Source organism: Ascaphus truei, chromosome 3, assembly GCF_040206685.1.
Source record: "Ascaphus truei isolate aAscTru1 chromosome 3, aAscTru1.hap1, whole genome shotgun sequence".
NCBI lineage: Eukaryota > Metazoa > Chordata > Amphibia > Anura > Ascaphidae > Ascaphus > Ascaphus truei.
In genome coordinates, this window is record NC_134485.1 from 278,352,897 (window position 1) to 278,380,003 (window position 27,107).

The following is a 27,107-nucleotide window of genomic DNA, read 5'->3' on the forward strand; positions in this document are numbered from 1 at the left end:
TGCATAAAAGGTTACACACTTTGCATACAGTAGCCCACCACTCGATGATCTTTATCTGAACTTGTCCTTGTCCAGATACTGCATTGTGCCATCTGCTTCCATGGATCAACCCCGATTCTATGGATGCAGGAACCCACTCGCCTCTGCCGTGCCTGTCATGCAGAAAAGGCAAAAGGAAGGAGCCGTTTCCAAGCCAAGGCCAAAACGACAGGCTAAGGCTAATAAAGAAAACATTCTGCTGACCCCAAAGGCTAAGGGTTTTAATAGACGTAAGCCTTATTATGTCAAGAAGAAATACAGGGATGTACACTCAACGCAAAACAAATGGCAGCCAACCCATCGAACGCGCAGGCCACTTCTTCGTTTATGCTTCGACGATTCTGCCGCCACTTTCCTGGAAATCTTCAGCCCGTCTTCTCCACTACTCGTCCTCGATGCTGCCGCCGCCCTCCCGGAAACCCACAGGCCATCTTCGCCAGTACTCTTCGACGTCGCTGCCGCTGGTGCCTCTGAAATCCACGGGTCACTTTCTCCTTTGCGCTTAGACGACTCTGCCGCTTCTCGCCCAGAAATCCAGAGGTCACTTTCTCCATCCCTCTTCGACGACGCTGCTGCTTCTCCTCTCCCGGAAATCCACAGGTCACCTCCTCCACCCTTCTTCTGCGACGCTGCTGCTTCTCTCCATGGAACCCGCATATCATCCTCCGTAGCACCCATCCACCCAGATGTCCACAGCACGCCATGCACAAGAACCAGCTTGTTAGGCCGGATGCTGAATGGGATAAGTGTGGATATCCCCGGGGACTCTATTGTGCTGGCAAAGATAGATCTGCTTCTGGAGACCATGCCAAATATGGATCAACGGATGCAGAAGATGGATCAACGGATGGAGAAGATGGATCGACGGATGGAGAAGATAGAGACTGACATAGCGGGGATACATAATTTGCTCGGTGTTCATGTCCCTGTATCCCCGACGCCGGAGCAGGATGTGATGTGATGAATGGGACCTTCGACCACCTTCCATCAGCAAGCGCACCAGAAGATTTTGTGTACATCTATGCCGTTGAGGAGGAGGATAACATGAAAACCCCGTCAAGACCACACCAGGAGCAAACACGGCGACCAAGACAGGAGGAAAGCTTCCTCCCAGACAACCTACCCTCGCCTGCCGCCACAAGCACACCCGCTCACAGAATAACACCCGCATCCAGAACCCAACCTACATTCGCTTGCATTGATACGGTGCCCGACATCATCCTGTGCGATCTGCCACCGGCACTCAGGGAGAAGTATAGGGTGATGAGTGCTGGTGTACCCCACAAGTATGCCTTGTTCATTTTTAAGCACCACGTGTCCTACTTGGTTTACTGCGAGTGGGCGTTCAAAGTGAACTACGAAGGAAATCGCGAAAAAAAGGCGCTTCCTGACAATTTAAGAAAGACTATTCTGGAGGAATTGCGGTGCTTTTTTTCAATTACAGATCCTTTAATGAAAGGCGTTCGAGACTGCATTAATGGCATTTTGCGCCATACAAGGCATCGGCCCTGGAAGGACAATCTGGTGGGGTACGCATTTCCGTGAGTGTTCAACTGTTGTTTATTTTTAGTAAATGTTTTGTTCCAGTCCCCGAGGGCCGCAAACAGGCCCGGTTATCAAGGTTATCCTGAAAACCGGGCCTGTTTGCAGCAGTAAACCATACACCTGTTGATGTTTTGAATTGCTGTGCACTTAAAATGTTTTAACATTGTACAGTATTTGTAAATAAATGTTTTTGTACTTACTCCACCAATAAAAGAAAATGTTGATTTGTTGTAAATTGTTCCATTGTCTCCTTTTATACTGTAACAAAATACAGTGTTTCTAGAATGTACAGTACTGTCCAGGCATACTGTACTGTATACTGTAGGCATGCTCAGTACTGTACATCACAAGAGTATTAAAATGCTGTACGGGTATAGAATACACATATGTACTGGACTACATGTAGAATAAATGCATAATTTTAATTTTTTCGGGTTTATTATACAGTATACAGCACCGACATTGTTTATTGCACTAAATCACGACGGCACACCGAGATCTACCCCAGCTGCCGCCAGTAACAACCGCGCGCCGCCGCGTTTCCCCCACGCACCCCCCCTCCACTTCGCGCGCAATTTAAATCCCTTCCCGACCCCGTACAAGGCTCCTGCTATGCCCCTCTGCTTCCCCGCACCCCCGCTTACCTTCATTTGATCTCCAGGGGTGTCGGGGAAGCCAGGGGAAGACGGGGAAGACGGGGAAGCCGGGCGCGCATGTTACTGTGACGTCACAGTGCGCCGCCACGCGCCGCGGCTACCCGCTTCCCAGCCGCATGGAGCCGGCGGCTTTTGCTTCAATAAGCAATGTCGCTACTGTATATAAAAAAGTATTGTATACGGTCTGAAAACATCAGCATACTGTTTCAGGTATTCTATCCTAATCAATAACAACGGCCACTAAAATGTAGACTCCGGTACGTGTTTTTTTAAATCCGATTCTGCAATGTGCAGGCATTGTTACACAAAGCGATATTACTGTATCCATCGAAATCACTCCATTTGCCGTTTTCCACATGAGATGACAAAGTTTTCTTTTCTGAGGAAAAAATAAATAAAAGTTTTACTGTAATGGTCAGTCCCCTAAAGAAGTTCCCAGTCAGTCCCACCAATAATTTTCTCGGGGGGCGTCTCCTGTTCACATGTGCATGCGCCTACCGTCGATGTGATGACACGCATATGTGTTTCAAGAAGGTTCCAATGCGCATGCGCCTAGCTTTTCACCAATTGTGCAGTATCTACTGTAGAAGCCGCTCAGCCAATGATATTGCTTACAGGAGAATCGCTTGACTTTTGAATCGCACTGATATAGATATTTTCAAAATTAAAAAAAACAGAATAAAATACGGCAACATTACTCACCATAGAATTTCCCAATCAGCTGGCGCCGGACCACTGCCAGCCCCGTATTCTTGATCATACACGTCATTGACAGGCGACAGTGGGACTACTACACCTGTAGTCAGCTGATGAGGCTGGAAATCGCTTAGGTACATGCAAGCTTGCTCGAAACTATACGCGAAATCCGGCTCAGGCTGCAGGTATCCGTGCGTGGACAGACAGCAAGGGTTGTCACTGCCGGTCGGACCGTTATTGGAAGCCGGTGCTGGTGCTGGTGCATTGCTTGCCAGCGACTGTCGTTTCTTAGTTGGTTTTAACACGACCTTTCGCCTTTTGCTGTCTGCATGATCATAGATACAGGAAAAACCCGGTGATACACACCAATACCCTCCAATAAAATCGGGATCAATACGAAAAAAACATGGATCGCTACATAACTTTTTCCTTATTGCACGCTTCCACACATGAGGAGCTGGGGAAAATTTGTAAAAGTCATAGCTTTCGATAAAATACTGATAAATTTGAACAACTGTTGCCATCTTATCATCTGTTGCATTAATCGCGGCCAATATTAAATAAGCGTACGTTCTGTCGGGTTTTTGGAACACGGGCTGCACTTGTACACTCATGGCAGGAATCTCTGGACAATAACCAGACCAGAAACTGGTGTTTGTCTTTCTTTTATATGAAAAGCCTAAATTGATACATTATGGTAACCTCTTCCTTCAGTCCCAAGGCCAATTTACAATAGACCACTGTGGTATTAAATGAAACACCTGCAAGTCGACACATTACTGAAGCGCATGCGCATTACAATTCATGAATATCTGCCATCTGGCGGACACGCAAAGAATTGCAACCAATTAAATCCAAACCATTCTCAATAAATACATCAACCGCGCGCATCAACCGCGGCTGTGAATGCAACATGAATGCGGCATGAACGCGGTGAAGTGCATAGCATTCGAAAAAAAATCCCGGAAAAATGCGGTGATGTTGGAGAATAAAAGGGGCCGTAGCAGTACCTTCCTTCCCCCTAGGGAGAGGGCTGGGGCAACCTGGGCCATGGTACTTAGCGCCCAGGCGGCAGATGGTGTGTCCACGGGGTCACAGTCCCAGAAGCAGGTCGTAACCCCTGCAGGAGTGCCCGTGAATCAGGCACTCCCCAGAGCTGACACTCTCCTCCGGGAGAGGCAGCTGAAGGGCAAGGTGGCAGAGGAAGTGATCAGCCACACTGATGCTTGGGATCTTGCCTCCCTTAAAAGCCACCGTGCCGGCTGAGGATGGTGCCACCCCGGCACCATGCCTCGTGGTCCCCGGAAGGGCGACCGGTGCTGCATCCACCTAGAGGTTGGAGGGCTGTGTGCCCCACAAGACACAGCCCAAGCAGCAGGTCCAGAACCCCGCAGGTGTGCCGATGGATCTAATGCCATCGGTAGTTGCACCCCTTCTAGTCTCAGAGCAGGGCAGGGAGCAGCTTAGCATCAAGGGAGTTGCTGGAGAGGGCAGCTGCACTGAATCCTGTGATGCTGCCCGCAGGGAAGCCTCTGTGCAGGCTGAGGGTACCACTCTCGTGCCATGCCTTGTGTCCACCCCAGTGGTGGAGGACTGTGTGCCAGCATGGGCACAGTCCAAGAAGCGGGTTTTAAACCCCACGGGCATGCCCGTGAGCCGGGTAGTCCCAGGAGCTGATACTCTAGTCCCAGAGTGTCAGCTGAATGCCAATGTGGCTGAGGGAGAGATCAGCCAAGCTTATGCTGGGGATCATGCCTCCCTGCAAGCCAACATGATGGCGGAGGATGGTGCCATGTGGGTGCCGTGCCTCATGGCCGCCAAAATGGCGACCAGCTGTGTGCCAGCATGGCCACAGGCAAAGAAGCAGGTAGTGACCCCCGCTGTAATTCCTGGTGCCCCCCGATCCAGTAACCCCAGTCTGGGGCAATGTTCCACAGCTACAGAGAGGACGACTGGTGAGATGCTGTCCCTGGAAATCCAGCAGCCAGCAGCCGTGGAGCAGCAGCTACAGGAAAAGACACAGTCAGCAATCCTTGAAGCCCCTGCCAGCGACACAGCTATGGTGCTTCCAGATGAGCAGCAGTCTACAGCCATCAGGAAGGAGGACCAACCAGTCCACAAAGATTTGTTTTTGCATCCAGGGGTCCCAGGCAATCAGCAGGCGATCGGCCTGGGGGTCTCCTGCAACAAGGTACTTCCTGGGCAGCCTGATAGGGACTGGCCCAGGTACCAGTTCCCAGGGACAGGAAGACCGGTGAGGGTACATAAAGAGGATGCTCTTGTGATCACAGTCACAGAGAGCCACAGTTGGGCAGTTGCCCAGACAGAGGTGCAGTCGGCACCGATGCCCACCAAGTTTGTGTATGCTCCCAGCTTTTGGAGCCCAACCCACAGATGATCGCTCCCCAACTTTTGGAGCCAACGCGCATGGAGGACCTCGAAGGGACCAGGCAGGTAAGTCAAACCATGCCCGACCAGTGTCCCCATGTGTATAATGTTCCCCACTGTGACCTTTTTTCTGACTGTGTGGCAGACAGGGAACTACTGGAGCTCAGTGCATGGTACGAGGAGATAGTGCAGGCAGATGCTGATTTGCCTGCGGACCATAGTAGGCATTTTGCCTGGGTACCAGCCCTATGGTCTCCTGCTAGTTCAGAAACAGCAAGGGGCCAGTTAGTGGTTCCTTGGAGGTTTAAGGCAGGCTCCGTGGAGCAGGGGGAGACAGCTCCCCAGCTTCAGCTCCCCTCTGGGAGTGAAAGCGAGAGGCGTTAGGGAGACCGAGGGTCCCTGCTATGGGTGAGTCAAGCAGGCCCCAATGTACTGATCGCCCGGTAGACCCCGGGGGTCAGCAGCCCCACCATCAGACTGAGTAGTGTTTTGATGAGAGGGAATGGTTAGAGAGGGAGGTCAGGGACATGCAAGGGTACTATAGGGATTGAGTGACTCACTACAGTGTTCTAACTGAACCCCAGACCAAGGTGACTTATCAGAGGGCATTGGTGTTGGCAGCCTGGTTCCCAGAATGTGGACCAGCATTTCAAGGTCTGCAACGGATTCTTGCCCTGTTGAACTTGGACTATGGAGGAGGCAAGGGGTCCAACCATGCTGCAGGACTTAACCAGCCAGAGGGACTCAGTTTCTTTCCTGCAACCTCAATTTTTTCAGGCTCAGCAAGCCACCTGATGATGGTGACTGTCCTGGCACCTTCATAATTGAGGGGGGAGGTGTGGTGGTAGGCATAGCCGGCCTTCATTAATAAAGGTGGAGCCCGGGTGGCTGCCCCTGAAACCGTATGGCAAAGGCTGAGAGTGTCAGCTCTTGGGTCTAATGTTGTACCTTACTGTGTTACCTGTAATTTTGTTCCCCGTTTATACTGTCCCCCATAGGGGTATAAGCTAGGAACTGTGTATGTGGGGTTAACTGTGTAAGCCCAGTGGGCTAGTTAATGCATTCTCTGTGTATTCCCTTTGCCTCATGGGCCTACAGCTGCCTGTGCAGGCTTATAAGTGGATTGCCTTGTATGGGTGGCCTCTTATGAAAAATAGCTGCAGGGCAGAGATTTATGGAACATGAGGGAAAAGGGGGGATAGTTTAACCTGTATTGCCTGCCAGCAATGTATTAGAGCTGGTGCATTAGAGAAGGTTTTAGAACCCCCACATTATAGGTGCAAATGGTGGAGTGCCAGCTCTTGTGTCTAAATGTTGTTTTTTTGTGTTTTAAAACTACCATGCATTTTGTGTTTGTGCTATGAGTGGGACTGCATACAGGACAAAAGTCAGCCACAGGTAATTAGCATTTCAAAGCAAAAGGCCCAAGTAATTGGATTCCCTTTGTGCACATGGCCAAGGGGAGGTTTACAGGATATCTGCCTTTGTTTCCTCCAGACATTTTGGAGCCTTGACAGCAGGGGGTCTGGGACTAGTTAAAAAAGGGCCCTGTTTGTCAAAACTCAGAAGCATGTTTTCCATTGGCAAGTTTTGAATTTATCCCTCCTATCAGTGAATGCGTAATTTCAATCCCTGCTGTAATTGGCTATTTGACTCCTCTGTGATTTAGATAGGAATCCAGCCTATATAAGAGCGTGCAGTAAAAGCAGCTCTCTCTCTCCTTCTTTTTTTCCCTGTTGAAGATCTGAAGACATGCAGCTGCTAGCGGGACTCTCAAAGGTGGTTCTGTGAAAGAGCTATTACACAAGGAAGCATGGGGAGTCCTAGCCAGCAGGCTGGATTTCGGTCCAGGAACATAGATCCAGGGTCCTATCAAGGTAAGCCTTTGCTGAAGCAGGTGCCTTGCAACTAGGAAAGGGTAGATCTCCTTCCCCAGACCCCAGTAAGTGTGTATATTCTCTTTCTTGTATTTCTGTGTGTTTCCGAGGTCTTATCCGAATAAACTGCAATTTATTTTACTCCCTGTTTTGCCTTGTGACTGATCCCTTAAATATAAAGGTGTATTTGGCCTGGCCTACCGTGACAGTAAGCACCTAGGAACGAATTGCACTTCAGGCACTGAGAGTAGCACTATCGTGAGCTTAGTGAGTTCACCAAAGATGGCGGTTGTAGGTACATGTGCTCTGCGGGGTATGGAGGAGTTTAAAATGGCGACTGCGGTGCCATATACTGCAACGTGGCCAAGAGAGGAGACAGGCGCGCTGCCGCCAGAGACAGTAAGAAAGCATCTACAGGTCGCGGCATATCCCGACTAAGAGACACTGTGATGGACTATGGCGATCCATTGGTCACCGCCCCTAGTGCCATTGCCCCGGCCCCTGCCCTGTCACATTCTATACCACCGGGTCCTAGTGGGGGTAAGCAAAGTAAGACGCCCACATTTTCTATGGACTGGCGGGATTGAGTTTCAAGTGATGAGGGTTCCTATGGGGAAATACCATGGTCAAGTCGCATACCTGTACCTAACCCCACTGTTTTTAACCCTGCACCTAGAGGTAGGAACAGATGGTCCCAATCTTCTGATAAGGAGCGTCCTGTAAGTCATAAGGCACCCAGAATGAACCCCATGGTATACACACATATAATTAGAGGGAAATGTAAAGGTTCACACTCCACAGATAGAGAAACATCTGGTGTGTCCTCAAGAGCTGATTCAGAGGAAGGTATGAGTGTGTCATCCTCATATGAGACAAATGGTGGGCACCCTTATTCATAGGGGTATGATAAAGGGATGAACCGTAAAAGGTTTATACTGATTAAGGATGATGTGATAGATCATTGGTGGGATGTAGGCACTTATTCTAAGCAGGAGGTTGCCGAAGAACTTTAATAAAGAGACTGTAGTTTTAAACAAGCACCTGCCTGAAAGTGGAGTTTATCAGGAGGAGGGGGAGACAAATTTGTCTGTAGGTTCTCAACTCCATATTGCTGGGGGCTGCAGGAGATGAAGGCGCTGCACCAGTGAAGAGAACGAAGGCACAACCCCAGAAACCTGTCCTGTTTTCCCCCATGTCATCGCGGAGACTCAGGGCCCCCTGTTGCCAGTAGGTACGCACCACACACAGACATGTAGCCTGAGCTTAAGACACCCTAGGACACCCTATGTGAGATTGGGGGGAGGGGGAAACGCGTTACATATATATATATATTACCTGCGGGAAGCACACAGACAACTCTCTGATGCTAAGTATTACAACAAACTGCAGGAGGATCCAACAAAAAAATACATGAGAGAACTCAACAGGATCATTAAAACATTCCTGATCCACGCAAGAGAACAAATTCGGGACCTGATACCAGCTAACCCAAAACCTGGCACATTCTACATGCTCCCTAAAATTCACAAAGGTAACCCTGGGTGCCCTATTATCTCTGGATTTCTCACACTGACTGAGAATATTTCTGGCTGGATGGAAGGCATTCTAAAACCTATTTTCAGGAACAAACCCAGCTATATCCAGGACACCACCGGCCTGCTAAACAAACTTAATGCCATTGGCCCCCTCCCAACAAGAACACTACTAGCAACCATGGATGTAGAGTCACTTTACACTAACATCCCCCACAAAGATGGGATTTCAGCCTGCAGATAATTTCTGGGACCGCAGGAGCCACTCACAGAGAAAGTGACTAAATACATCGAATTTTTTCTGACCCATAACTACTTCACATTTGAAAATGAAACATACCTCCAGACAACCGGGACCGCTATGGGCACTCGGATGACGCCACAATATGCCAATCTGTTCTGCGCAAAACTGGAAAGTGATTTTCTTTCCACCTGTCATTTGAAACCCCTTATATACCTTCACTACATCGATGATATCCTCCTGATTTGGACCTCTGGTGAACAGGACCTCCTACAGTATCATGAGAACTTCAATACTTTCCACCCAACCATCAACCTCAAACTCGTCCATTCCCCAGACGAAATATAATTCCTAGACACCACCATTTCTATAAAGAACAACAAACTACAGACTTCTGTATACCGCAAACCTACAGACAGAGCCAGCTATTTGAGGTACTGTACTTTGAGTATCTACTGTACACACATTTTTAGTAATGCTACAGCCTCTTACAGTTCTTCATCTACCCACACAATTGATATACAGTCCCACTCCACATACACCTTTTGTAAAGCGCTATATACACTGTGGCCTCTTTACCAATTTATATTTGCTTACATACACACACACACTCATTCATACATCACTAACATTCATGGACTCATGGACTATTTAACACCTCAAATCATAAATCGTATACTACACAGGGGGGTGTTAGGTTTCAGTCACAGATAACATTCCTACAGTATATGCACTGTTTTTAAGTTTAACCTTGCTGCTTTATTCAATGTACCATCGCTGGAAAAAGAAATCAGTGTGTATCTCTCTCTCTCTCTCTCTCTCTCTCTCTCTCTCTCTCTCTCTCTCTCTCTCTCTCTCTCTCTCTCTCTCTCTCTCTCTCTCTCTCTCTCTCTCTCTCTCTCTCTCGATGGAGATGGAGATGTCAGAGAACGAGGTTGAATCAAAAATTGCTAAAAATAATAAATATAAATAATGTATGTATTGATGTGAATACCGTAAATATATTATCCAATACATACACTAATTAATATAGCATGACCAATAGATATCTAAACCATAATACATTAATAAATACATATACGGTGCTGTGGAACCTCCTATGAATGCACAATACAAGCTGTCCTTTTGAGTCCAAAAGCAATGTCCAATGAAGGGGAATAAAACAAAGCACTATTAGGAAACAGGCAGCTTCTCAACAAGGGTGCAACGACCTCCCTCTCCACCTGCATAGAAAAAAAGAAGAAGAAAAGCGCCGATTCGTAGTGCATTACTGTGCAAAAAATATTTAATTTTCCCAAAAAGGCTCATAAAATGAACTCACAAACATAGATTAATAAAAAGCATGTTATGAGATAATACTCATGCTCCAAAGGATCAGCAACTGCCGCTTCACTGCTATACTGCTCCGTGGCTCCACCGTGTCAGATCTTGCCCTCGTTGTTCACCGCCAGCAGGAACTCACGAAGTCGGGCTCACCGCAAATCCTCTACCCGGTCACACACCAACAGATGAACTTTGGTTCCCTCCGGGGACGATAGATGTGGCGGGACTGCAAGTGACGTCACCCGGTAGATGTGAATGACAAACGGGTTAGGATTTTCCAGCAGATGTGCAAGCAGCGTTGGAGGATCAATTGCACACCTGTCCCTACGCGTTTCATTAGATAAACTGACTTCTTCAGGGGAAGGGCTCTGGGTCCATTGATACACATATATATACACCCACGAGTCCAATTGGCTAGATTGAAAGTAATTAGCAAAACCTGTGTATACATATAACATGACTATATACTCTGACTATACAAAAACCCACTGTATTGCAGCAGAGATCTATATGCTCCTATTGACAATACAAAATATAAAGATAAATATACATATAAAAACATTATGCACAATATTAAAACTGTCATATGCTATATATTCTCTAAAATAGGGAACACAGAATGTGTATAGATGTTAAATTCCCCAAATCAACTGAATACACTGGTACCACTAAATGATACTAGATATTACTCAATGGCAAACAATTAGATGTTAATATCTGGCTTGAGGAGAGTAAATCAAACATGTATCCTACTCAATAAATGAAAGGAAGAAATACCAATACATGTAGACAAATAAATAATATTTGTAAAAACAAATAAAATACTAAAAATGGAAGAAATGAATGTGTCCATGTTGCTAGGAAAAGGACTTAAGGAGAAAACTATGTTAATATACGGAATCCATCATTCAATTGTGGTATACAGAGAGAATCAACCCTTAGCTACCAATAGTATAGGTTGCTGATCCTTTGGAGCATGAGTATTATCTCATAACATGCTTTTTATTAATCTATGTTTGTGAGTTCATTTTATGAGCCTTTTTAGGAAATTAAATATTTTTTTGCACAGTAATGCACTAGGAATCGGCGCTTTTTTTCCCCTTTTTTTCTATATATATATATATATATATATATATATATATATATATATATATATATATATTATCTCTCTCTCTCTCTCTCTCTCTCTATCTATCTCTCGCAAAATTCTAAATTGTTTTTCATAAACAGGTGCTTCAGACTGTATTGGTTCCAAAACCAGTAAGGTGCTGCACACCGGTGATCTTGGTTCAAGGCAAACCTACTAACAGAGATCCTGAGCGTAGAAGTAAATGGAGGATCCAAGGCACTGCAGATTTTTTCCAAGAGATTTATTGTGACAAAACAGCACACAGGATGACATTTCGACCTACTCAGAGGTCTTTTTCAAGTGGCTGGCATATTACAATAATAAAATGTCCAATATATTTATAGTCCCACACATAAGGATAATCAAAGCTAAATGTTCACACACCCCCCCTGTTACCAACGTGGATCCAATCAAAACTCTAGTCTTCTTCCGCATTCCACTGTATGCTACCATAGGCTTCAATTCCAGCGTTGTTCTCTCTGGATCCCGATTGGCCCCAAGATCTCGCGAGCATTTAGTCCTCCTTGATGTCATCAGTGTTATGATGATACTCGCGTCTACTCATGTGGGCGTCTGGTCCCACCGATATCATTCCATCGTTCCGTCTGGTCTCAAGTTCCCGCAGGCGCACATCCTTGCCGACATTATCAGTGGGTGTGGCGATAGGGTCCATCTTCTTCACTCTGTCATGAGCGGTCCATCTGCTCGCATGCGCCAGAACTATGCGCATAAGAGATGTTGCTCATGGTATCATACTGGGGATCGTAGGGAGGGGGAAAGTTACACCATGGTTTGCTGGTATGATGTTATAGGAGGAAGAGGATTGTGACGGTAGGGCTAGCTGGCATCACAAACCTGGGATGAAGCCCAGATAGCTACCCCTAAATCTATGTAATTTGGTCACCTTTGTAAGGCTTATTTTGGCCAAATGTATTTTATATCTGGGGAAGAACAGGGAATGTGTAAATGTATTTTTATGTCTGAAATAATGTATTTCAAAGTTTCTATTTGTTATCCCACAGTTTAGTGAATCAACATTATTCTGTAAATGTGCTTTGGGTGTCAGCCCTGCAAGGAAGCAAATGAGATATTCCATTGTTACTGTCATTTCTATGGAGAATGCAATCCACTTAGTTGAAGCTTTCTATAGAATTGATAGGATTAGGGACAGCTGGGTGTCGGGACTCCTGGGGGGAGGTGAAAGGCTGCTGATCAGATCTGGGAGTAAGAGCATTGTATTGCACAGACTCTGATTTAATCAGGGATGGGTTTTACAGTGGCGGCGGCCTTTATTCTAAACCGGCCACCACCGCAAAGTGCTGGCAGACGCGGCTGTCTCGCGGCTGTTTCTTGGCGCATGCCACGCGTCACAGTGGCGCCGGTCACACCGTGCCAGGGTTCCCCGGCATCCCCGAAGGCCCCGAATGTTGATGGGGTAAGGGGAAGATGCGGAGCAGCCAGGGGGAGCAAGGGGGAGCAGCTGGGGATCACGAGGTGAGCAGCTGGGGGTCGCGAGGCGCTGCGAAGATGCGCACGGGGGGAGGGGAAGGCAGCTGGCGTGCGGCTGGCGCGCGGCCAAGTTTGGCGCCCAGCCAAAAACAATTCTGGGCAAACGTTAGAATAAAGCTGGCCGCAGCAGTAGCATGCCCTCTGGCTGTTGTGGCACTAACTTAATCTGTGCTTAATCTGTGCTCTGATTGTCCAGTAGCCCCTCCCATGCAAAGGATAGCCACAGGGGGCTATATAAGGGGTGCTGTTGATCAGAGAAGGAGTTCTACCTTCAGAGAGCCTCTGAGAGCAAAAGAGGCTAACAGACAGAGACAATCTGGGAAGGAGTGTGGAAAACTACTTTCAGAGAGACACTCTGGGCAGGAGTGGGGAGATTCCCTCAGAGGACTATCTGAAAGACAGAGTGACGGAGAGACATTCTGTGAAGGAGTTTGATCTTTACAGTGACGAGCTGGAGAGATATCTCAGAGGGGCTGCAGTGTGTGATCAGAACTCTGAGATCCTGGACGAGAAGTGGACAGGGCAAGCCTTCTTGAAGCAGGCCCCTGCACCTAGCGAGGCTAGTGTCTACTCCCCAGGCCCCCAGTTGGTATTGTATCTTGCTTTGTACATCTTTGTTGTGACTGCTAGCGTGTCAGAAAAAAAAACATTTTATTCTACAACTTTGTACTGTCTGGTGCTAGTGATCCCGGTGGTTTCGGTTTAAAAGTACTGGTCTCATGTGACAAGGATCATATAAGGGAGAGATAAAATAATCAGGGAAAAAGCCTAAAAAATACTACTAATAATCTGTAACGGATCGGGGACTCGCAGTTCCCAGCGTGTCCCTGTCACCCCAGCTTCCACAGTGCCTAGTTCCTCCGCTCCCCTACGTCCCCGAACTCTACCTTCTTCCCTCAGCTGTTCCTCCACGGCTCATTCCTCACACCCAGGCTTGCGCTCTGTGCATGATCGCGGTTCCCTGTCATGGCTCACGCGCTCCTCGGCGTGCCTCTGTCACCCCTGTCCGTTCCTTACCTGGTTCCTCCGTCCCCTCTGTCTTCTCTCCCATACACCTCCTCCGCTGGTCTTCCCCCACGCTCTGGTGCACGTGTGGTGAGCGCGCATAGCAGGGTTACAGAGGGTGCGCGCACTCGCTCTACTTACTTACCTCCCCCACGCTCTGGCTCCGCCCCCCGTCGGTTGCAGGCTATCACCTTAGATTACCTCCCTGTCTCCTCCCCTGCTCTCACAGACCTATCTCTGCAATTACCCACTCAAACCTCTGCTCCTCCCTTCACCCCCATTGGTCCTTTTCCCAATAAAACCCCACTCCTTCATCTCAGTCCTTGCTCTGGTTCCTGTCCCTGCCCCTGTTTGGATTCCCTGCCTTGTACTTGAACTCTGCTTTGGACTTGGACATCACTACGCTGCTCTCTCCAACCCCTGAACTCTGGCACTTGGACATTACCCTCTGACATCTCGCACCCCGGACTCAGCAAGTATTACGTTAACCCTTACTCACCAGGCCCGGCTAAGCTAATACCACACTCTGGGCACGCCCTCACTGCTGTGGGTGCGTGTTATACCCTTACCCACCTCAGTATTGGGGACTGGCTAGGTCTGCGGGCATACAGGGGTTACATTATGTAGAGCCCAATAAATGCAGACCCCCCTGAGATGGGCCAAGGTGTCTCCATGGAACATTGGCAATTCCTAAGCGACCAACTCACTAATGTCACACAGAGACTTTCTAATTTGTCTCTCTGGGAAGCTCATGTGGTACCATCTACCCCGGACCCAGTGTCTATAAGTAATCTGGGGCCACGTATTCCATCCCCCAAACGGTACGACGGGGATCCCCTTGCTTTCCGGGGGTTCCTGAATCAGTGTGATGTGCAATTCGAAATGTCCCCGTCCCACTTTCCTACTGGTCGTACTAAGGTGGCCTACGTCTATGCCCTACTCACTGGCGACGCTCTTGCTTGGGTTTCTCCCCTCTGGGAACACAGACCAGATACAGAGGCGGCACACTTTATTTGAACTCGGCATGAGCCGCAAGCCGCATGGAGTTCCGGTTTCTTCATTGTTTTCCCTCAGCATGCCACGCGTCATCGATGCGCGGTCACGCTTCATCGGGATCGTGCGCGCAAGGCGTGCGTGCCAAGGGCTCCCAGAGCCCTGGGCTGCTCCTAATATGTGGGATGGCGGTGGGGGGCTCCGGGGGACCCGGCGGACCCGGAGAGGGGAGGGGGAAGCCCCGATCAGAGGACCAATCGTCCGAGGCTCTGGCGCGGGAGAATGCGGCGCGCGCCCGGTATCTATCGCGGCCGAGACCGGGTAAATGTTAGAATAAACTCGGCCGCGACAGTATAACCCAGGATTACTCCAAATTCCGCCATGCGTTCCAACTGGTTTTTGACACACCTGTGCGTAGGGAGACTGAAGCTTTTTCCATATTTCATCTCTCTCAGGCTCATAGGTCAGCTGCAAGATACGCGGTGGAGTTCCGCACCATCACCGCAGAAACCCAGTGGAATGATGACGCTCTCGCTGCGGCATACTGGCATGGTTTGTCCAAATCTCTCAAAGATGACCTTGCAGCTCACGCCCGGCCTTCATCCCTCGAGGAACTAATCGCCCTCAGTATCCGGATGAATCAGCGTACTCAGGAATGATGCCATGAACGCCACCGTTCTCATTCTCTCTCGTCCTTGCCTGTTTCTCCCAGGTCTTCTCCATTGGCCCTCCCTGCGTTGGACGCCCCGGAACCGATGCAAATCGGTAGTCAACAGCTTTGGGCCGCTGAGAAAGCGCGACGCTGTGAGGAGGGTCTCTGCTTCTACTGCGGTTCTCCAGATCACCAACTTCGTCACTGCCGCTTGAAGCCAGGAAACGGGAACACCCAGTAAAGGTAGAGGGGCTTCTACTGGGTACTATTTCTCCTTCCCTCTCTCTCCCTAAGGAACTACTGAAGAAGATATTTCTCCCCATAACTCTCGTGGTTCCGGATCTTCAGGTAGAGGTTGAAGCATTCATTGATTCCGGGTCTGGTGGCAACTTTCTTGATCATGCCTTCGCTTGCAGGAAACAAATACCGTTAGTCAAGAAAAAGTCACCCATCGTCCTGGACGCTATTGACGGTCGACCGCTCAACCAGCCTTCATCATTTGTGAGTCTATTCCACTTACCCTGACCACCGCGGAGGGTCAAACTGAGGTAATAGTCTTCGATGTTTTCCACTCCCCTACTGTCAAGATTATTCTGGGATTGCCATGGCTTCAGCTGCATAATCCGCGTATTGATTGGACCAATGTTCTGCCGATCCAATGGACTGATACCACAGAGAAGACAGTGTCACCTTCTGTTGCCATGCTCGCTGGCCTCGACACCACCTCATCTTCCCACTCTGCTTTGCCGAAGGTATACCACGAATACTTAGATGTCTTCAATAAAACCCAGGCTGAGGTGTTACCCCCTCATCGCTCTTACGACTGTCCCATTGATTTGATTCCTGGAACCACACTCCCCAAGTCCAAGTCTTATCCCTTGTCTGTACCCGAGACGGAAGCGATGATGTCAGACATCCAGGAAAATCTTAAGAAAGGGTTCATCTGAAATTCTACCTCCCCCGCCGGGGAAGGCTTCTTCTTCGTGAAAAAGAGGAATGGCTCCTTAAGACCCTGTAATGACTTCCGTGGGCTTAACAAGATTACGGTAAAAAAACGTTACCCCCTTCCTTTGATTTCAGAACTCTTCGACCGTCTATAAGGCGCCTCTATTTTCTCCAAACTCGACTTAAGAGGAGCCTACAATCTTATTTGTATAAGGGACAGGGACGAATGGAAAACCGCGTTTAATACGCGTTCGGGACATTATGAGTATTTAGTGATGCCGTTCGGCCTATGCAATGCCCCTGCTGTTTTCCAAGAGTTCATGAACGATATCTTCCGGGACATTTTGGGAACATTCGTCATCGTATATTTGGACGACATCCTCATTTTCTCTAAAAGCTTGGAGGAGCCCATTCTCCACACTAAACTGGTACTCTCTCGGCTTCGTGCTAATCGCCTCTACGCGAAAATGGAGAAATGTCTGTTCCATAAATCTTCCACAGCCTTCTTAGGCTATATAATATCTGACAAAGGCTTCACCATGGACCCTGAGAAATTGAAGTCTGTACTCGACTGGCCATTGCCCAACTCTCTCAAAGCCGTGCAGCGCTTCCTTGGCTTCTGTAATTACTACCAGAAATTCATCTGTAATTTCTCCACGATTGCTCTACCTATCAAGACCTTGACTGCCTTGACCAAGAAAGGTGCTGATCCGACTGTTTGGTCCCCCGAGGCCATTGAAGCCTTCGACTTCCTCAAGAGAGCCTTCGTGTCTGCCCCCATCCTTCGGCATCTGGATACTTCCCTTCCTTTTACTCTAGAAGTAGACTCCTCAGATGTGGGAGCCGGCGCAGTGCTTTCTCAGAGATCTTCCGAACAGGAAAAACTCTATCCATGTGGATTCTTATCTAGGAAGTTCTCTTCGCCCGAGAGAAATTATGATGTCGGGAATCGTGAGCTTCTGGCCATCAAGTTGGCTCTCCAAGAATGGAGACATCTCCTCGAGGGTACCAAGGAGCCAGTAGCCATCCTTACCGACCACAAAAACTTATTGTACATTGAGGGAGCTTGTCGGTTGGGATCTCGTCAAGCTCATTGAACTTTGTTCTTTTCACGCTTCAATTACACAATTTCTTATATTCCTGGCACCAAGAATATCAAAGTCGATGCCCTGTCTCATCAGTTCTCCACAGAGAACGAATCTAATGAGTCTTCGGAGACGATTCTTCCCGCCAAGTGTATTATTTCTGCCAACAACTTTGATGTCTTGGATGAAATCAATAAAGCCCAGGCTCATATTCCTAGGAGGGAAAAATCATCCAGCAAAGCAGGGAGGATAGCGCTGAACAGCCGTAGAAAAACAGGGTGTAGACATGGGTGGTGACTACAAAAAGGTTTTATTAAACAGACATGTGTAGCTGGTGGATCTCTGACGCGTTTCAGCCCTCAGGCCTTCGTTAAAGAGTGATCCATCAGCTGTGGAGTACAAAGATATAGGCAGACATTAACACACAACAGCTGTACCTGAAACAAATCAGGTGAGGTGGGTAATACTCCTAACATCGATGTAACAAGGTTATTAAAAACACTTAAAAAATGTGCCATCAATTGATAGTTGTAAGAGGGTTATAACACATGTATGACAAGTATAAAGATATATGTAAACATTGTGAAAACCGGCATATTCATGAATAGCAGCATAAAAAGTACATTGGTCTGTTGTGAATGTTAATGTTCAATAGTATATAAAACGGACATCTCCACTATAAGTACTATATACATGAGGTTATCAAGAGCACTAACTGAGTGTAGGGTTGCATGCTGGTGAATGGTGGACGGGAAAGTAAGGGAAGGGGTAGGGGGGGGAAAGGGGGGAAAGAGGGGGGGAGGGGAGGGGGGAAAGAGGGAGGGGAGGGGAGGGGAGGGGGAGAGGGGAGGGGGCGAGGGGGAGGGGAAAGGAGGTGGGGAAGAGAGGGGGCGGATGTATGGTGATGATTGTAATTAATCATGCAAGAAATGTTGCAGTTCCCAATCTACATTGAGACCGCGGGGTTGCAGGGTATCTAATTGGAAGATCCATTGCATCTCCATTTTGTTGACCACTTTTTACAACCCATTGTACGACAACTACCATCTTTTTTACAGGATACCACTGCGCTACTTATTGAGTTGGAGAACATTGCTTGGAAGGAGAGTTACAGATGGGTCACCATGGATGTCACATTACTATACACAATAATTGCACATGAACATGGACTCAAAGCCATTTATCACTATCTTCTTCTCTTTCCACTGCACAGATCACTTTCATCAATGATGCTATTTTGTTTCTACTGACACATAATTATTTTCTTTTTGATTCACTTTTTTATCTTCAGACACAAGGCACGGCTATGGGGACGTCATTTGCGCCCTCATATGCCAATCTTTTCATGGGCCTTTGGGAATCCACTCACATTTTCGGTGAAAACAATATCTATCGCTCCAATATTGTTTTCTATAAGCGCTACATAGACGATTTGATTTTTATTTTGGATGGGGATCTGCACACCTTACACACCTTCATTGACACTCTGAACATTAATGACATTAATTTAAAATTCACCTTTAACACGGATCCACATGATATCAACTATTTAGATGTGACACTCCATGGTGGCCCAGAATCTGTTATCTCTACAGACATTTTCACTAAGCCCCACTCACAAAATTCATATTTGTACGCCAAAAGCTGTCATCCCAGATCCATGATCTGCGGGATTCCAAAAGGGCAATTCTTGCGTTACAAGAGACTCTGTTCAGACCAAGACAGTTTTCTCCAACATTCAAGAGATCTGAGCTACAAATTTGCTGATAGGGGATACTCCAACATGGACATAGAACAAGCATTTACATATGCAGATTCCTCAGACAGAACTATGTTGTTAAAAAGGAAAAAGAAACAAACACTGACAAGTAATAGCTTTGCAAATAATCCTTTATTTATAACAAAATTCATCAGACAGGCCCCACAGATACAACACATCATATCGAAACACTGGAATGTGTTGAAACTTGACCCAGATCTAGAACCATTTGTATTGAAACCTAGATTTGCTTTCAGAAGAGCAAATACCTTGGCGACTTCCCTTTCCAAAAGCTTTTTCCAAACACCCCCTCCACCCAAAATCAGCAACATACCCAAAGGTTTTTTTAAATGTGGGTTTTGCAAGTGCTGCCAATATGCAGCACCCACTAAAAGAGTTACTACTGTGTCTACGGTGAAAAAATTCCAAATTCCCTCGTTTATTAACTGTCATACCAGTTTTGTGGTGTATGTGATATCATGCGGCTGTAATGCCAAATATGTTGGTAGGACAATTCGTCCTTTGCATATTAGAATCTCTGAACCTGTAAGATTAATCAGGAGAAAAGACCTTTTACACCCTGTATCTAAACACTTTACAACGTGTATAGATGGTGGCCTAGAGAACTTCAGTTTCTTTGGCGTTGCACACATTCCCACACATATCAGAGGAGGCGACCGACTTAACAGGTTAAACAAAATGGAGATGCAATGGATCTTCCAATTAGATACCCTGCAACCCCGCGGTCTCAATGTAGATTGGGAACTGCAACATTTCTTGCATGATTAATTACAATCATCACCATACATCCGCCCCCTCTCTTCCCCACCTCCTTTCCCCTCCCCCCCCCTCTTTCACCCCCTTTCTCCCCCCCCCTACCCCTTCCCTTACTTTCCCGTCCACCATTCACCAGCATGCAACCCTACACTCAGTTAGTGCTCTTGATAACCTCATGTATATAGTACTTATAGTGGAGATGTCCGTTTTATATACTATTGAACATTAACATTCACAACAGACCAATGTACTTTTTATGCTGCTATTCATGAATGTGCCGGTTTTCACAATGTTTACATATATCTTTATACGTGTCATACATGTGTTATAACCCTCTTACAACTATCAATTGATGGCACATTTTTTAAGTGTTTTTAATAACCTTGTTACATCGACGTTAGGAGTATTACCCACCTCACCTGATTTGTTTCAGGTACAGGTGTTTTGTGTTAATGTCTGCCTATATCTTTGTACTCCACAGCTGATGGATCACTCTTTGACGAAGGCCTGAGGGCTGAAATGCGTCAGAGGATCCACCAGCTACACATGTCTGTTTAATAAAACCTTTTTGTAGTCACCACCCATGTCTACACCCTGTTTTTCTACGGCTGTGTAGCGCTATCCTCCCTGCTTTGCTGGATGATTTTTCCTGCCTTCTACTGCTGCTACGCACGCCGGATAACCGTTGCACACGGAGGAGACCACCGCTGGTCAGGTGACAGCCGTGCGCGAGGCCGCCAACACGCCGGGAGTAGCGGTGCCACATTTACACAACAGCTGAGCTGAGGCAGTATCGGGCATTTCCCCACCTCGCTAACACCGGAGGAGATCACCGCCGGTCACTTGACCGCCCCACGTGACGCTGCAGTCACGAAAGGGTTGGCGGTGCAACATTCATCATTACCACTGAGGACTTCACACCAGGCTATTTCACCCTCCTCAAACCGTGAGTTATACAGCAACATTGGTGCCCAGAGCTGGGCCAGTTGCTATCTGATATTTAAGGTTTATGAAGACTTTTACTTACACTATGCAACGGTTATTTAACCTCTTCTGACGCACCTGACAGGATATACATGTGTATCCAAATCTACTCATATTCCTAGGAGATTTAAGGTGCTACAAGGACGGTTGTAAGCTGCTCCGCGTTTTCGCCACAAAATACTTCTCTGGGGACATTCGTCTAGATCTGCTGGTCATCCAGGCTTCAAGAGGACGGTAGATCTTATCAACACTTTATACCCCTCAAGGGTCTCCCCAATTCAGCCACCTTGGCCGACGTTTTTTCTAAGGAAATTTTCAGACTACACGTGTTCCTATTTCGATTGTTTCGGACAGAGGTTCTCAATTCATTTATAAGTTTTGGCGAGCTTTTTCTCAAAGACTTGGAATTTCCCTTCTATTTTCCTCGGGTTATCACCCACAAACCAACGGGCAGGCGGAGAGAATGAATCAGACGCTGGAACAGTATCTCTGATGCTTCGTGTCTGAATCGCAGGAAAATTGGGTGGACTTGTTACCCTGGGCTGAGTTTGCCATTAACTCATTAAAAAACGAATCCACGCAAGAGTCGCCTTTTTTCATTAACTATGGATTTCATCCCAGCAGTCTTCCCCTCTCCTCCCTCCCCTCTGGAGTTCCCGCAGTGGATTCTCACATTTCCAGTCTTCAAAATTCTTGGAAGAAGATCTTAAAGGCTTTGAAGGCTCCGTTCAAAGACAGAAATGCAAGCTGATCGGCGACGTCAAGTGGGTCCAGTATTCAAACCTGGAGACAGTTTGGCTATCATCCAAGAATATCAATCCTTCCCAGAAACAGGCCCCGAGATTCTTGGGTCCTTTCAAGGTCCTTGAAAGGATCAACCCGGTTGCATACCGACTGGCACTTCCCCCTACTATGAAAATCCCTTCGATTTTCCACGTGTCGCTCCTTAAACCCCTGATCCAAAATGCCCATTTTCCAGATTGCCCTCAGAGACCTAACTCAGTCATCATACAAGGACAACAAGAATTCGAAGTCCAGTCCATATTCGATTCTCGTTGGTTCAGGGGCAGACTTCAGTTTCTTGTACACTGGAAAGGATATGGCCTGGAGGAACGTTCCTGGATACCATCCCATCATATCCATGCCCCTGCACTCCTCAGACAGTTCAGACCGAAGTTCCCTCATAGACCTTGGGAGGATCGTCCGGAATCCAATCCTCAAGGGGGGGATACTGTAACGGATCTGGGGACTCGCAGTTCCCAGCGTGTCCCCGTCACCCCAGCTTCTACAGCGCCTAGTTCCTCCACTCCCCTATGTCCCCAAACTCTACCTTCTTCCCTCAGCCGTTCCTCCACGGCTCGTTCCTCACACCCAGGCTTGCGCTCTGCGCATGCGCGCTGTCTCCTCACTGGGCGCACGTGTTTACGATCGCGGGTTCCCTGTCGTGACTCACGCGCTCCTCGGCGTGCCTCTGTCACCCCTGTCCGTTCCTTACCTGGTCCCTCCGTTCCTCCTTCCCCTCTGTCTTCTCTCCCGTACACCTCCTCCACTGGTCTTCCCCCACGCTCTGGTGCATGTGCGGTGCGCACGCATAGCAGGGTTACAGGGGGCGCGCGCACTCGCTCTACTTACCTCCCCCACACTCTGGCTCCGCCCCCATTCGGTTGCAGGCTATCACCTTAGATTGAAAAAGGTGAGGAATCAGTGCGCAACTAATAAAATTGAAAAAACGTGAGGTGACTAATACAAAATAAATACGTGACCTTTACTGGACAAATTGGAGCGTCTGCAGCTATGGTTACAGGGATGGATCAAAAAAAAACCTAGAACTTACAGATAAAAACACAAAAAACACAGCGCACAACGCTCATAGTGCATTAAAAATTATATTGACATAAACAATTGATAAGGTAAGTATTGTGCGTACATCAAGGTGATGTTAAACAAGCATTTTAGGGATTTATGTTACCCAAACACCACGTGGAAGCCGGATTAGATGTCATCACAGGTATTGGAAACTGCTTCGTGACCACCGGTTCCTATTGGGTAGGTATGGAGTCTTTCAAAGTCCCTGCTCACACGGAGAGTCCAGCACATCTGCAGCTCACACAGGAATTGCTGCTTCAAACGGAACTCCACACCAGCTGGGTTCCTCTCTCTACCCTCCGTTCGGGCGCTTCCGGATTGGTGACGTCACCGGAGGGTTTTCACCGGTACTCGCGCCGGTTGCTTGATCAGCTCGTGGTAGTGGGGCAGTATATTTAAGGCAAAGTACTAGCACACTATCCAACGCGTTTCGAAACCCGAAATGCGTTTTCTTTTTGAACAGCAGATGAATTTGTGTTTGTAGACTGTTCATGTTTTACCTTAAGGCTACCTGCAAGCTGCTGTTGCTGATCTCCACCTAGCACCTATTTTCTCCTTGTTCTCTTTTTTGATTATTAGGTTGGTTCACTTTAGAACTGCCCTTCCATTTTTAACCTTAACCATCACGATCTTCTCACCTGGGGATTAGTAGTATTATTTGGGACTTTTCACTGATTATTTTATCTCTCCATTACATGATCCTCTTCCTCATATAACCATCATACAAGCATACCATGGCGCAACTTTCCCCCTCCCTACAATCCCCAGTATGGTACCATGAGCAAGATTCTGTTGCATGCGCGAAGATGGACAGCTCATGACAGAGTGAGGAAGACCGACCCTTTCGTCACAACCACTGATGACGTCGGCAAGGATGTACGCCTGCGGGAACTCGGGACCAGACGTAAAGACAGGATGACGTCACCGGGACCAGACACCGATATGAGTAGACGCGTGTATCATCCTTCTACGGAATACGTCAAGGAGGACAAAATGTTTGCGAGATCTTGGGGCCAATCAGGATGCAGAGAGTACAATGCCAGTATTGAAGTCTATGGTATAATGCGCAAGAAGACTGGAGTTTTGATTGGATCCACGTTGGTAACAGGGGTGGGGGGGGTGAACATTTAGCCTTGATTACACTTATGCGTGGGACTATATATATTGGACATTGTTTTATTGTAATATGCCAGTCACTTGAAAAAGACCTCTGAGTAGGTCAAAACGTTGTGCTGGGTGCTGTTTTGACACAATAAATCTCTTGAAAAAAAATCCTCAGTGCCTTGAATCCTCCATATACTTAGACACCTATTAATGGACCTACAAACACTGTATAGTTACATAGTTAGATAGTTACATAGTAGATGAGGTTGAAAAAAGACATACGTCCATCATGTTCAAACTATGCTAAATTTAGACAACAGATACTTTATCCTATATCTATACTTACTTATTGATCCAGAGGAAGGCAAACAAAAAACCCCATTAAGGGGAAACATTAATTCCTTCCTGACTCCAAGAATTGGCAATCGGATTAATCCCTGGATCAACATCCTTCCCATGTATACTTATTTGGTATATCCCTGTATACAGGCATACCCCGCTTTAAGGACACTCACTTTAAGTACACTCGCGAGTAAGTACATTCGCCCAATAGGCAAACGGCAGCTCACGCATGCGCCTGTCAGCACGTCCTGAACAGCAATACCGGCTCCCTAGATGCACCGAAGCTGTGCACAAGCGGGGAGACTATAGAGCCTGTTACACATGCGTTATTTACATCAGTTATACACGTATATGACGATTGCAGTACTGTACATGCATCGATAAGTGGGGAAAAGGGAGTGATTCACTTTAAGTACATTTTCGCTTTACATACATGCTCCGGTCCCATTGCGTACGTTAATGCGGGGTATGCCTGTACTTTTCCCATCTAAAAAGATGTCCAACCTTTTTTTTGAACAAATCTATTGTATCTGCCATCACAGTCTCCATGGGTAATGAATTCCACATTTTAACTGCCCTTTCTGTAAAGAACCCTTTCCTTTGTTTCTGGTGAAATTTCCTTTCCTCCAACCTTAAGGGATGTCCTCGAGTCCTTAGTCCTTAGTACTGCCCGTGGGATGAATAGTTCTTTTGAAAGCTCCTTGTATTGTCCCTGAATATATTTGTATAGAGTTATCATATCTCCTCTTAGACGCCTCTTTTCTAATGTAAATAAATCTAATTTACCTAGCCTCTCCTCATAAGTTAGATTGTCCATGCCCTTTATTAATTTGGTGGCTCTTCTCTGCCCTCTCTCTAGTTCCATAATGTCTATTCTTAGGATTGGTGCCCAAAATTGTACTCCATATTCAAGGTGTGGTCTTACTAGTGTTTTGTAAAGGGGCATAATTATGTTTACTTCCCTTCCATCCATTGCCCGTTTGATGCAAGATACGATCTTGTTTGCCTTTGCAGCTACTGCATGACATTGGGCACTATTACAAAGCCTGCAGTCTACAAGCACTCCTAAATCCTTCTACATCAAGGATTCCCCCAATATATCTCCATTTAATTTGTAAGTCGCCTTTTTATTCTTGCATCCCAAATGCATAACCTTACATTTATCTGTATTAAACCTCATTGGCCATTTACCTGCCCACGTTTCCAGTCTCTCCAATTCCTTCTGAAGAGAAATTACATCCTGCTCTGATTCTACTACCTTACACAATTTAGTATCATCATCAAAGATGGAGACTTTGCTCTCGATCCCAACCTCAAGGTCATTAATAAACAAGTTAAAAAGCAGGGTTTCCAGTACCGATCCCTGAGGTACTCTACTCACGACTTTAGCCCAACCTGAAAAAGTTCCATTTATGACAACCCTCTGTTGTCTGTCCTTTAACCAGTTTTCAATCCAGGTGCATATATAATTACTGAGTACAATTTTATTTATTTTGTACACTAACCACTTGTGTGAAACCATATCAAAAGCCTTTGCAAAATCTAAGTAGACCACATCAACTGCATTACCCTGGTCTAAATTCCTACTTACCTCCTCAAAGAAACAAATAAGGTTAGTTTTGGCAAGTTTTGGCAAGATCTATCCTTTATAAATCCATGCTGACTATTACAAATAAAAAAATTTTCCATTAGGTATTCCTGAATATTATCTCTTATTAAACCTTCAAGTAGTTTCCCTACTATTGAAGTCAGGCTTACAGGTCTGTAATTTCCCGGTTGTGATCTAGCTCCCTTTTTAAATATAGGCAGGTAACGTTATATAACCATCAATTAAACTGTCATCATCATGGCTGTGCTCTACTATCCGCCTGCGAGCAGCAGAGGGGGAAGGCATGTCCCGAGGGCGGAGCCGAGCGGAGCTCCACAACTTCGCGCCAAAACATCATCCGCCATTGCCTTTCCGCGCGCCTTCACCCGATTGACCCTCGTGTTCCACCGGACCGCCATCTTGGTAAGTGGGAGAATTTTTTCTTTGTCTTTGTTCTTTTCAGCCCCCGCTGACCCACCCGGGTCGGTGATCACAGTCCAGAGGAAGGGGATGATATCAGGCACAGGGGAGGGGGGGGAAGCCAATCTCCGTGGCCTTCCCACCTCAACTCTAGCAGCTAGTCAGGGGGTGAATCAGGCTCAGAGGTAGGTAACTCAGGGCGTGTAGAGCGGCTGCGGCCACGAGCTTCAGACGGGTCTCGGGGTTCCTGCCTTTCCCCTCTGCTGACCGGTCGCTGCGCCCACTTTCTCCCACTCTGCTGGCCGTGGGGGCATGCCTCCGGAGCCTCCGGTAGCTGCAGCATGTCGGGGAACCCCAGCCTCCTCAGGAACTCCGGACCGTCTGATAGGTGTTTAAGTGCCTGTGTCCGGCCATTCTGTACCACGACCAGCGCGAATGGAAAAGCCCATCTGTATCTTATCTCCTTTTCCCGCAGTAGTCTTGTAACGGGCTGGAGGGCCTTCCTTCGTGCCAGGGTGATTGGCAAAATGTCCTGAAATATGGCCATTTCGACCCCCTCAAACGGCACCAGCGGTGTAGCCCTGGTCAGCCTGCAGATCTCCTCCTTTGTCGTAAAATGGTGTAGGCGGAGTATTATGTCCCTTGGGGGATT

General features: G+C 47.2%; 1 long non-coding RNA gene across 2 annotated transcripts in view; it reads left to right on the forward strand.

The window, feature by feature from the left end:
* The window catches only part of LOC142489686 (uncharacterized), a 53,612-nt gene that overhangs the window by 7,617 nt on the left and 18,888 nt on the right, over positions 1-27,107 (forward strand). For both annotated transcript variants that reach the window (XR_012799911.1, XR_012799912.1), the window contains exon 3: positions 7,067-7,201. This is a non-coding gene — a long non-coding RNA (uncharacterized LOC142489686). The remainder of the gene's footprint in view (positions 1-7,066; positions 7,202-27,107) is intronic.